Genomic DNA, 10,710 nt, shown 5'->3' with positions numbered 1-10,710 from the left:
GGTGGCGCAGTGGGTTAAGCACATGTGGCGCAAAGCGCAGGGACCGGCATAAGGATCCCGGTTCGAGCCCCCGGCTCCCCACCTGCAGGGGAGTTGCTTCACAGGCGGTGAAGCAGGTCTGCAGGTATTTATCTTTCTCTCCCCTTCTCTGTCTTCCCCTCCTCTCTCCATTTCTCTCTGTCCTATCCAACAACGAATTGCGTCAACAAGGGCAATAATAATAACCACAATGAAGCTACAACAAGGGCAACAAAAGGAGGAAAAAAATGGCCTCCAGGAGCGGTGGATTCATGGTGCAGGCACTGAGCCCAGCAATAACCCTGGAGGAGGAAAAAAAAAAAATTAAAAAAATTTTGTTCATTAGTTCTTTTTTATAAATATTCTTTTTTTCTTTAAATATTTATTTTCCTTTTTGTTTCCCTTGTTGTTTTTTATTGTTATTGTAGTTATTATTGTTGTTGTTGTTGATGTCGTCATTGTTAGATAGGACAGAGAGAAATGGAGAGAGGAGGGGAAGACAGAGAGGGGAGAGAGAAAGACACCTGCAGACTTGCTTCATCGCCTGTGAAGTGATGCACCTGCAGGTGGGGAGGGAGCCTGGGGCTCGAACCAGGATCCTTATGGTCCTTGTGCTTGGTGTTCATTAGTTCTAATGACTTTTGGTGGGTTTTAGTTTCTTTCTTGATATAAAATCATATCTTGTTGGGGGGTCTTTTGCATAATTACTATGCTGGTTCCTCAGCCCATGAACAATGGCTTTGCCATTTAGCTTTTATTTCCATAAACTGACTGTGTTGTGTCTCTCAAAGGTTTTTACTGAAGGGTGGAAGTAGTCTACAACACCGTTGTATACAGTTCTAAAGTTTAGGGGCAAGTGGAGGTTGGAACCTTGTTGTATAGTTTCTTGGAATCTAAAGCACAGCCTGGGTAGACTGTGAGCCACAGCCAGAAGGAGGGAGACTTTCTCTCTGCACAAAGGTAGCATCTCTCGGGAAACCTGGCCACCCTGCTCTCCCCAGAAGGACAGATTTTCCTCATCTGCACAAAGATCTCTAAATGACTGGTAACAGCCTGCAAATACTTATGTGGCAACTACACAGTAGAAATTAATCACCATTCAAACATGATGGTGATTTACATTTGATAGATTTATTTTATATTTATATATAATTTTTAAATTTGTTTATTTTCCCTTTTGTTGCCCTTGTTTCTTTGTTGTTGTAGTTATTACTGTTGTTGTTATTGATGCCATCGTTCTTAAATAGGACAGAGAGAAATGGAGAGATGAGGGGAAGACAGAGAGGGGGAGAGCAAGACAGACACCTGCAGACCTGCTTCACTGCCTGTGAAGCGACTCCCCTGCAGGTGGGGAGCCAGGGGCTCGAACTGGGATCCTTATGTCGGTCCTTGTGCTGTGCGCTTAACCCACTGTGTTACCGCCTGACTCCCTTATATTTATATTTTTTTAATGTATAAGGTAGTACAGAGTTTTTCAAAATTATTTTGAAAGTAAACCAGTGGGGGGAAAATCACTTCTTCTGTATTTTTTTTGTGGGATTTCTTTATTGTCCTTTCCCTGTCATAGTTAACAAGTCTCCCATCAGCTTTTCTTACCCTTGATTATCATTTCCAGTTTTTCTTTAGGGTCCTATAAGCTGTTTCCCAGACCCATAGGCCTGGGAAGGGTGCTTCAAGGACACATACTGCCACCTGGTGGTCTACAATTAAAGAGATTTGGGCAACAATGAGGATGCTCTTAGTAACCATAGCAACAAGCCTGCAAGCTGGGAGGCAAAAGCACCAGGCTGTGGGCGGGACACAGTGGTGTCAGCTCCCTCTTCTTTGGTAAGCGTTTTCTGTGCCTGGCTTATCTTTACAAGTCTATTTCTCTCAGAATGCCAAAGCCCAGTGTAAATGTCATTTTGCCCAACAAGTTCCGATCTTCCAACTCAAAGTACCTGGTCCTCTAAGTACTATGGGGGTACATTTAACATTTCATTTGTGGTGCTGGATGGTTGTGTGCCTGGTTGAGTGCACAAGGGCCCAGGTTCAAGTCCCTGGTACCCATAAGAGTGGAAGAGTGGTAAGCTGTACCAGGGGTGAAGGGGTGCTACAGATGTCTCTCTTTCTATCTACCCTCCCTTGTCAATCTCTCTGCCCTATCAACTAAAAAATGATGACAAGGGTGGAGGTAGACAGCATAATGGTTATGCAGAGAGACTGTCATACCTGAGGCTCCAAAGTCCCAGGTTCGATCCCCTGCACCACCATGAACCAGAGCTGATTAGTGATTTGGCTCAAAATAATAAGGGCTAGGGAGACAGCATAATGGTTATGCAAAAGGACTCTTATGCCTGAGGCTCTGAAATCCCAGTTTCAGTAAGTTAGAGCTGAGTAGTGCTCTGGTCTTTATCTCTCTGAATAAAATTTAAAAATAGCAATAATAATTTTTTTAAAAAATAAAGTACATCCCACTAGAATGCTTTAATAGTCTATTTATGCTCCTGCTCTCAGGAAATCTTAAAACCTGATTCATCTTCATGCATTCTCCAGGTCCTTTTTTTTTTTTTTACCTCCAGGGTTAATGCTAGGGGTCAGTGCTGCACTATGAATCCACTGCTCTTAGAGGCTATTTTTTTCCTTTTGTTGCCCTTGTTGCTTATCATTGTTATTATTGTTGTTATTGCTGTCATTGTTGTTGAATAGGACAGAGAAATACAGAGGGGAAGACAGAGGGAGAGAAAGATAGATAACTTGCAGACCTGCTTTACCGCTTGTGAAGCGCACCCTCTCCCACCCCCCGCAAATGGGGAGCCAGTGCTCAAACCGGGATCCTTACTCTGGTTCTTGCCCTTGGTGTCATGTGCTCTTAATCCTCTGCGTTACCGCCCGGCCCCCCCTCCAGGTCCACTCTTATCTACAAAGACAATTTATGCTATATATATTGGTCTCTCAATTCCTTGTCCACTCATTTCTAAGCATCTTGTTTCGTATCCTACCTTACCACCTATTGCCACTGTGATACCCTACCCCTCCCTGGTCATTCATAACAAACTCCTTTTCCCAAACCCCTATTTCTTGCATCTCACAATTACATTTCCTATCTGACTTTTTTCAAGTAGAAGAAACAGCATCTCAGGGCTAGCCGGTGGCTCTATCCAATAACAAATAAATAATAGAAACAGTATCTCTATTATATGAGTCATATTAAGTCTTCACTGCCCATCACCCTTGTAATTTTACTTTCCACATCATCCAACTTAAATTCTTTTGATTTATAACTTTAGACACTTATCTGCATAAACTTATGTCTCCCTGGTACTTCTTCCCCTCCCCTTCAATGTTATTTCTTGGTAAAGCCAAACTCTTGGTCAAATCCAATTCTACTTGCTCTGTTTGCTTCTTTTCACTAAAATCTACAACCACACTAGTTGTTTTCACACTGACTGTAGGATGTTAATCTCTCTCTCTTTTAAAGATTTTATTTATTAACTTATTCATGAGAAAAATAGGAGAAGAGAGAGAAAGCACCAGACATCTCTCTGGTACATGTGCTGTTGGGGATTGAACTCAGGACCTCACGCCTGAGAATCCAATGCTTTATCCACTGTGCCACCTCCTGGACCATGGATGATAATCTCAAAAGGGCTCTAAGCATGGTTCTGTATGGTTTTATTTTCTCAAGTAATTGTTTTGTTTGTTTTTTTCTCCCATCAGGGTTATTGGTGGCTCAGTACCTGCACAACAGATTTGCAGCTCCTGGTGGCCATTTTTTATACAGACAGGGAGAAATTGAGTGTGAAGAGAAGATAGAAAGGAAGGAAGAGAGACATGAGCAGCACTTTTGCTGTTCGTGAAGCTTCCTCATTGTAGGTGGGGACTAGGACTTGAACCCAGGTCCCTGTGCATGGTAATGTGTGCAGTTTACTAGGTGCACCACTATTGGACCCCACCACTCTCTATTTTCTAAAGTCAGCATTTTCACACTTCTTCCTCTCTCCTCACATGTCCAAGATTTTTCTTTCCTTTGTTCATTACCAGCTGATACTCTCACTTCTCATTTCATTGAAAGCAAGAGAAGGGAAGCCCCTCACCTTCCTATCCAATCTGCTATTTAACTGTATAGGTATTCATATACATATGCCCATCAGGTAAGATACAAAGCAGTTACATCAGAAGATCATCTCCAGAAAAGGAAGATGCTTCATTCTCCCTTCTTCCATAGTCAGTGACCTCTAACTTCCAACTAGCAGTAGAAATTAATCTGTTCTCCACCATAGTTTTGTCATTTTAAAAAAGTGTTCTTTAGGGGCCAGGTGGTGGCCCACCTGGACAAGCACACACACTACAGTGCACACAGACCCGGGTTCAAGCCCCTGGTCCCCACTTGCAGGGGAAGCTTTACGAGTATTGGGAGCAGTGCTGCAGGTGTCCTTGTCTCTCTCTTCCTTTCTACCTTCCACTTCCGTTTCAATTTCTCTCTGTCTCTATCCAATAATACAAACATAAAAAATGTTTTTTTAAAAAAATGTTCTTTAAACAGAGCCTATTGGGGCCAGGTAGTAGTTCATCTGATTAATAAAAAAATAAACAGAGCCTCCAAGTGGATCAAAGACTTGGATGTTAGACCAGAAACTATCAGATACTTAGAGGAAAATATTCGCAGAACTTTTTTCTGCATAAATTTTAAAGACATTTTCAATGAAACGAATCCAATTACAAGGAAGACTAAGGCAAGTATAAACCTATGGGACTACATCAAATTAAAAAGCTTCTTCACAGCAAAAGAAACCACTACCCAAACCAAGAGACCCCTCACAGAATGGGAGAAGATCTTTACATGCCATACATCAGATAAGAGTTTAATAACCAATATATATAAAGAGCTTGCCAGACTCAACAACAAGACAACAAATAACCCCATCCAAAAATGGGGGGAGGACTTGGACAGAATATTCACCACAGAAGAGATCCAAAAGGCCGAAAAACACATGAAAAAATGCTCCAAGTCTCTGATCGTCAGAGAAATGCAAATCAAGACAACAATAAGATATCACTTCACTCCTGTGAGAATGTCATACATCAGAAAAGGTAACAGCAACAAATGCTGGAGAGGGTGTGGGGTCAAAGGAACCCTCCTGCACTGCTGGTGGGAATGTCAATTGGTCCAACCTCTGTGGAGAACAGTCTGGAGAACTCTCAGAAGGCTTGACATGGACCTACCCTATGACCCTGCAATTCCCCTCCTGGGGATATATCCTAAGGAACCCAACACATCCATCCAAAAAGATCTGTGTACACATATGTTCTTGGCAGCACAATTTGTAATAGCCAAAACCTGGAAGCAACCCAGATGTCCAACAACAGATGAGTGGCTGAGCAAGTTGTGGTATATATACACAATGGAATACTACTCAGCTGTAAAAAATGGTGACTTCACCATTTTCAGCCGATCTTGGCTGGACCTTGAAAAAATCATGTTGAGTGAAATAAGTCAGAAACAGAAGGATGAATATGGGATGATCTCACTCTCAGGCCAAATTTGAAAAACAAGATTAGAAAAGAAAACACAAGTCAAACCTGAAATGGAATTGGAGTATTACACCAAAGTAAAAGACTCTGGGGTGGGTGGGTGGGTGGGGAGAATACAGGTCCATGAAAAATGATGAATGAAATAGTGGGGGTTGTATTGTTAAATGGGAATCTGGGGAATGTTATGCATGTACAAACTATTGTATTTACTGTTGAATGTAAAGCATTAATTCCCCAATAAAGAAATAAATTATTTTAAAAATAAATAAATAAATAAATAAACAGAGCCTATCTTAGCTGGCACTGCTACAACAGAATACCACAGTCTGGGTTACTTAAACAATAAACACTACTTCTCAGATCTCTAAAGGCTGGAAGTCTTAGGTCAAAGTGCCGGCTGACTGAGTTCTCCACAGCCATCATGTGTCTGTGCCTCATCTAACAGAAAGTGGGTTGGTGCTCTGTATTTTCTTACTGTGAAACTAATCCTCACTAGGTTAAGACAGAAACAGAATGGAGGTATGGATTGAGCTGCCAATGTCCATGTTCATTGAAGAAGCAATTACAGAAGTCAGACCTTCCATCAGCTGCACCCCATAAAAAATTTTGGTCCTTACCCTCAGAGGGGTAAATGTTAGGGGAAAGATGAACAGAGGGTTCTGAACTCCAATTACATCAGGACCCAAAGTGAGGAAAGGAGAAAAAAACAAAACAAAACAAAACTCAGAAGTAGCTGGTGTAGTAAGGAAAAGCAGGCAGGGCCATATTAAAAAATAGGCAAATATGTATCAATATAGAAAGTTATAGAAATAACAGTCAACCTATATCTGTGATTTTGGGAGAACTAATGCAGTTTCCAATGGAGGGAATTGGGACACATAGCTCTGGTGGTGGGAAAGGTGTGGAATTAAACCTGTTATCTTATAATTTTGTAAGTCAGTATTAAGTCACTTAAGAAAACACCTAATCCAATCAAGAAGACTATTCTTATGATCTAATTACCTCTCAAAGGCCCCATCTGAAAATATCACCACACTCCAGATTAGTTTCAACACAGGATTTTTTTTTGGGGGGGGGACATAAAACATTCATTTGTAACAAGCTGATATAATATGTAGCCTACGTGAGAACCTCTTTTCATTCAGTAACTCCCTTGAAATTCACCCAAGTTGTTTATATATCAATAACTAATCTGCTCCTTTTATATTGCTGACTAGCATTCTATGGCATCAATGTACCATCATTTCACCATACACCTGTTAAGAGGCATCACAGTTGTTTCCTGACGAACAAAGCTGCTGCGGGAGTGCAGCGGTAGTGCAGCGGGTTAAGTGCACGTGGTGCAAAGCGCAAGGACCAGCATAGGGATCCCGGTTCAAGCCCCCACATCCCCACCTGCAGGGGAGTCCCTTCACAAGGGGGTGAAGCAGGTCTACAGGTGTCTATCTTGCTCTTCCCCTGTCTTCCCTACCTCTCTCCATTTCTCTCTGCCCTATCCAACAACAATGACATCAATAACTACAATAATAATAACTACAACAATAAAACAAGGACAACAAAAGGGAATAAATATTTTTTTAAAAGGCTGCTGTGAACATCTATGTACAAGTTTTTATATGATTAGGTCTTTATTTCTCTGAAGGTGAATGCTTACTGACTTTGCTGGGACAAATGCACATGGGGGAAGTTTTTTGTTGTTGTTGTTTTTTGACCAAAGCATTGCTCAGCTCTGGTTTATGGTGCTGCAAGGAATTGAACCTAAAATTTTGGAGCCTCAGGCATGAGAGTCCTTTTGCATAACCATTATGCTATCTACCCCCACCCAGACAAATGCATATGGCTAAGTGCATGTGTGTTTGATTTTGTAATATGAGCACTTTTTTCTTTTAATTAATTGATTTTTTTGCCTCTAGGGTTATCACTGGGGCTCAGTGCCATCATTACAAATCCACTACTACTTGTGGCCATTTTTATTCCATTTAATTGAATAGGACAGAGAGAAATTGATAGAGGAGGGAGAGAGAGAGAGGGAGAAAGGGAAAGAGAAAGATAAGATACATGCAGACCTGCTTCACTGCTTGTGAAGCAAGAAGCCCTCTGCAGGTTGGGAGCAGAGGTGTGTGTGGGGGGGGTGAGTTGAACTGGGCTCCTTGCACGGGTTCTTGTGCTTTGTACCATGTGCACTTAACACTCTGCGCCACTGCCTGGCCCCCATGAAACTGGCATTCTTTACGAGAGTGTTAGTACCATTTTACATTTTAGCTATTCAATTATGAGTGATTCAGTTTCTCTGAAACCTTGCCAGTGAATGGCACTATCACTACTCTCAATGTTAGTCATTCTGAGCAGTTAATAATGTTGAACATCTTCGCATGTGCTTATCACCTGCATAACTTAGTCAATAAAATGTTTGTTCACATCTTTTGCCCATTTTTTTTAGTCATTTTGGCAAGTGTATTGTGACCTCACATTGACATTTTCATATGTTTTTAAAAAATATTTTGTTTAAATGAAAGAGAGACATACAGGGAAGGAGGCACCAACATAAACTGGAGTTGAACAGTGCTCTGGATCTCTCCTTCCCTCCTTCCCTCCACCCCTGCCTCCTTTCCTGTATGAAGAAGAAGAGAAAAGAAAAGAAAAGAAAGAGAAGAGAAGAGAAGAGAAGAGAAGAGAAGAGAAGAGAAGAGAAGAGAAGAGAAGAGAAGAGAATGAGAGATAACTGTGGCCCAGGAGGTGGCTAAGTAGATAAAAGCATTGGACACTCAAGCATGAGGTCCTGAGTTCAGTCCCCAGCAGCACATGTACCAGAGTGATGTCTGGCTCTCTCTCCCTCTCCTCTTATCTTTCTCATAAGAAAAAAAAAGAGAGAGAGAGATACCTGCAGGGTTGCTTCACCACTTGTAAAGCTTACTCTCTGCAAGTGGAGACTGAGGGGTTGAACCTCAGTCCTTGTGCATGGTAACATATGCATTCTCCTGGCTGCACCACTGCTTGGCCCCTCCAATTTACATTTATGTTAGTAGAGCATTTTTTAAATATTTATTTATTTATTCCCTTTTGTTGCCCATCTTGTTTTACTGTGTAGTTATTATTGATGTCGTTGTTGTTGGAGAGGACAGAGAGAAATGGAGAGAGGAGGGGAAGACAGAGAGGGGGAAAGACAGACAGACATCTGGAGACCTGCTTCACCGCTTGTGAAGCGACTCCCTTGCAGGTGGGGAGCTGGGACCTCGAACCAGGATCCTTACGCCGGTCCTTGTGCTTTGTGCCACCTGCACTTAACGTGCTGTATTACCGTCCGACTCCCTGATAGTAGAGCATTTTTAATGGGTTATGTTTGATAAATATACCATACCATACCATACCATACCATACCATACCATACCATACCATACCATACCATACCATACCCTTACCCTTACCCTTACCCTTACCCTTACCCTTACCCTTAGCCTTACCCTTACCCTTACCCTTACCCTACCCTTACTATTACCATACCATTACCATTACCATACTACACTGTGGCCAGGACTGGAATTAGTCATAAGTCTGCACATTCCTCTGAAAATGGACCTTTGGTGGCAGGACTTTCCATCTCATCCTAAAGGCTTAATATGACCCACTTATCTTCAAAACAAAGAGACATCTCTCTCTCAGTAGGACATTAGTTGCTCAATAATCTCTGCTGGATATGCCTTCTTTTGAATTCCTGATCTGCTTTATTTTTTTTCTATTTATTTTAATTTTTTAAAATTATCTTTATTTGTTGGATAGAGACAGCCAGAAAATAAGAGGGTAAGGGGAGACAGAAAAGAGAGAGCAAGAAGAGAGACACCTGTAGCACTGCTTCACCACTTGTAAAGCTTTCCCCCTTCAGGTGGGGACTGGGGGCTTGAACATGGGTACTTCAGCACTGTAACATGGCATACCAGGTTTGCCACCACTCAAGCCCTTTTTATTTTTATATCTATTATTGTCATCACCAAGTCACCACCGCAACAGCAGGGAGTGTTGCGTCCCCCCTTGATCCTCTTCAGAGAGAAAATGTACATATTTTCTGGCCACTATATTGTCAGCACATTGGTTATGGCTTCTACTAAAAGACCTGAAGAAATCCAGAATTTTGCACCACAGGACTCACTGTATCCCCTGAGCACCTTAAATCAAGAAAGAGCCTTTCCCCAGTGAGTGGTTTTGGTGCCCTTGTTGAAAATTGGTTGAATATGGACACAGTTTATTTCTGGACTCTCAATCCTATTCCACTGATCTATATGTTCTTAAAAACAAAAAAGATGGGAGTCAGGTGGTAGCCCAGCGGGTTAAGCACACGTGGCGCAAAGCGCAAGGACCGGCATAAGGATCCCGGTTCGAGCCCCTGGCTCCCTACCTGCAGGGCAGTTGCTCCACAGGCGGTGAAGTAGGTCTGCAAGTGTCTCTCTTTCTCTCCCCCTCTCTGTCTTCCCCTCCTCTCTCCATTTCTGTCTTATCCAACAACAATGACATCAATAACAACAACAACTACAACAAAAAAAATAACAAGGTCAACAAAAGGGAAAATAAATAAATAAAAAGAACTAAAAAAAAAAAAAGAATTATTTATTAATGAGAAAGAGGAAAGAACCAAAACATCACTCTGCCACATGCAATGCCTATGATCAAATTCAGGGCCTCATGCTTGCAAGTTCAGTGCTTTATACACTGCACTACCTCCCAGGCAACTGATCCATATGTGCTTTTCCTTATGGTAATATTGGACTGTTTGGACTGCAATTTACTTTTTGAGTTTTGAAAGAGCTCTTTGTTTTCTAGATACACATCGTTTGTCAATATCTGATTTGAAAATATTCTCTGAAGCCAATCTTTTCACTATCTTTAGAGGGTATGCTGCTCAGTAGAAACTATTTATATTCTCTGATCACATGATTTAGAATATGCAGCCCTCTCCCTCCATCCCACCATCTATTCCATCACCTGGCTTTATGGTTTTGTTTTTTTTTACCAGAGCACTGCTCAGCTCTGGCTTATGGTGGTACAGAGGCTTGAACCTGGGACTTTGGAGCCTCAGGCATGAGAGTCTCTTTGCATAACCATTGTGCTATCTACCCCTGCCCACTGGCTTTATGTTTCTTAAAGGAATTGAGTCACTTCTTTCTACTAAGGCAGACTCTGGCACCA

The 10,710-nt window shown here is 41.8% G+C and overlaps 1 protein-coding gene across 1 annotated transcript in view; it reads right to left on the bottom strand.

The window, feature by feature from the left end:
• Positions 1-259: 259 nt before the first annotated feature.
• The window catches only part of CLEC4A (C-type lectin domain family 4 member A), a 173,096-nt gene continuing 162,645 nt past the window's right edge, over positions 260-10,710 (bottom strand). Inside the window, exon 7 of the mRNA XM_060190128.1 lies at positions 260-320. The gene's annotated coding sequence lies outside the window, so the exon portion shown is untranslated. The remainder of the gene's footprint in view (positions 321-10,710) is intronic.

Source organism: Erinaceus europaeus, chromosome 4, assembly GCF_950295315.1.
Source record: "Erinaceus europaeus chromosome 4, mEriEur2.1, whole genome shotgun sequence".
NCBI classification, from domain to species: Eukaryota; Metazoa; Chordata; class Mammalia; order Eulipotyphla; family Erinaceidae; genus Erinaceus; species Erinaceus europaeus.
Note: the sequence above shows the minus strand (reverse complement) of the source record. Positions and strands in the feature narration are given on the sequence as shown.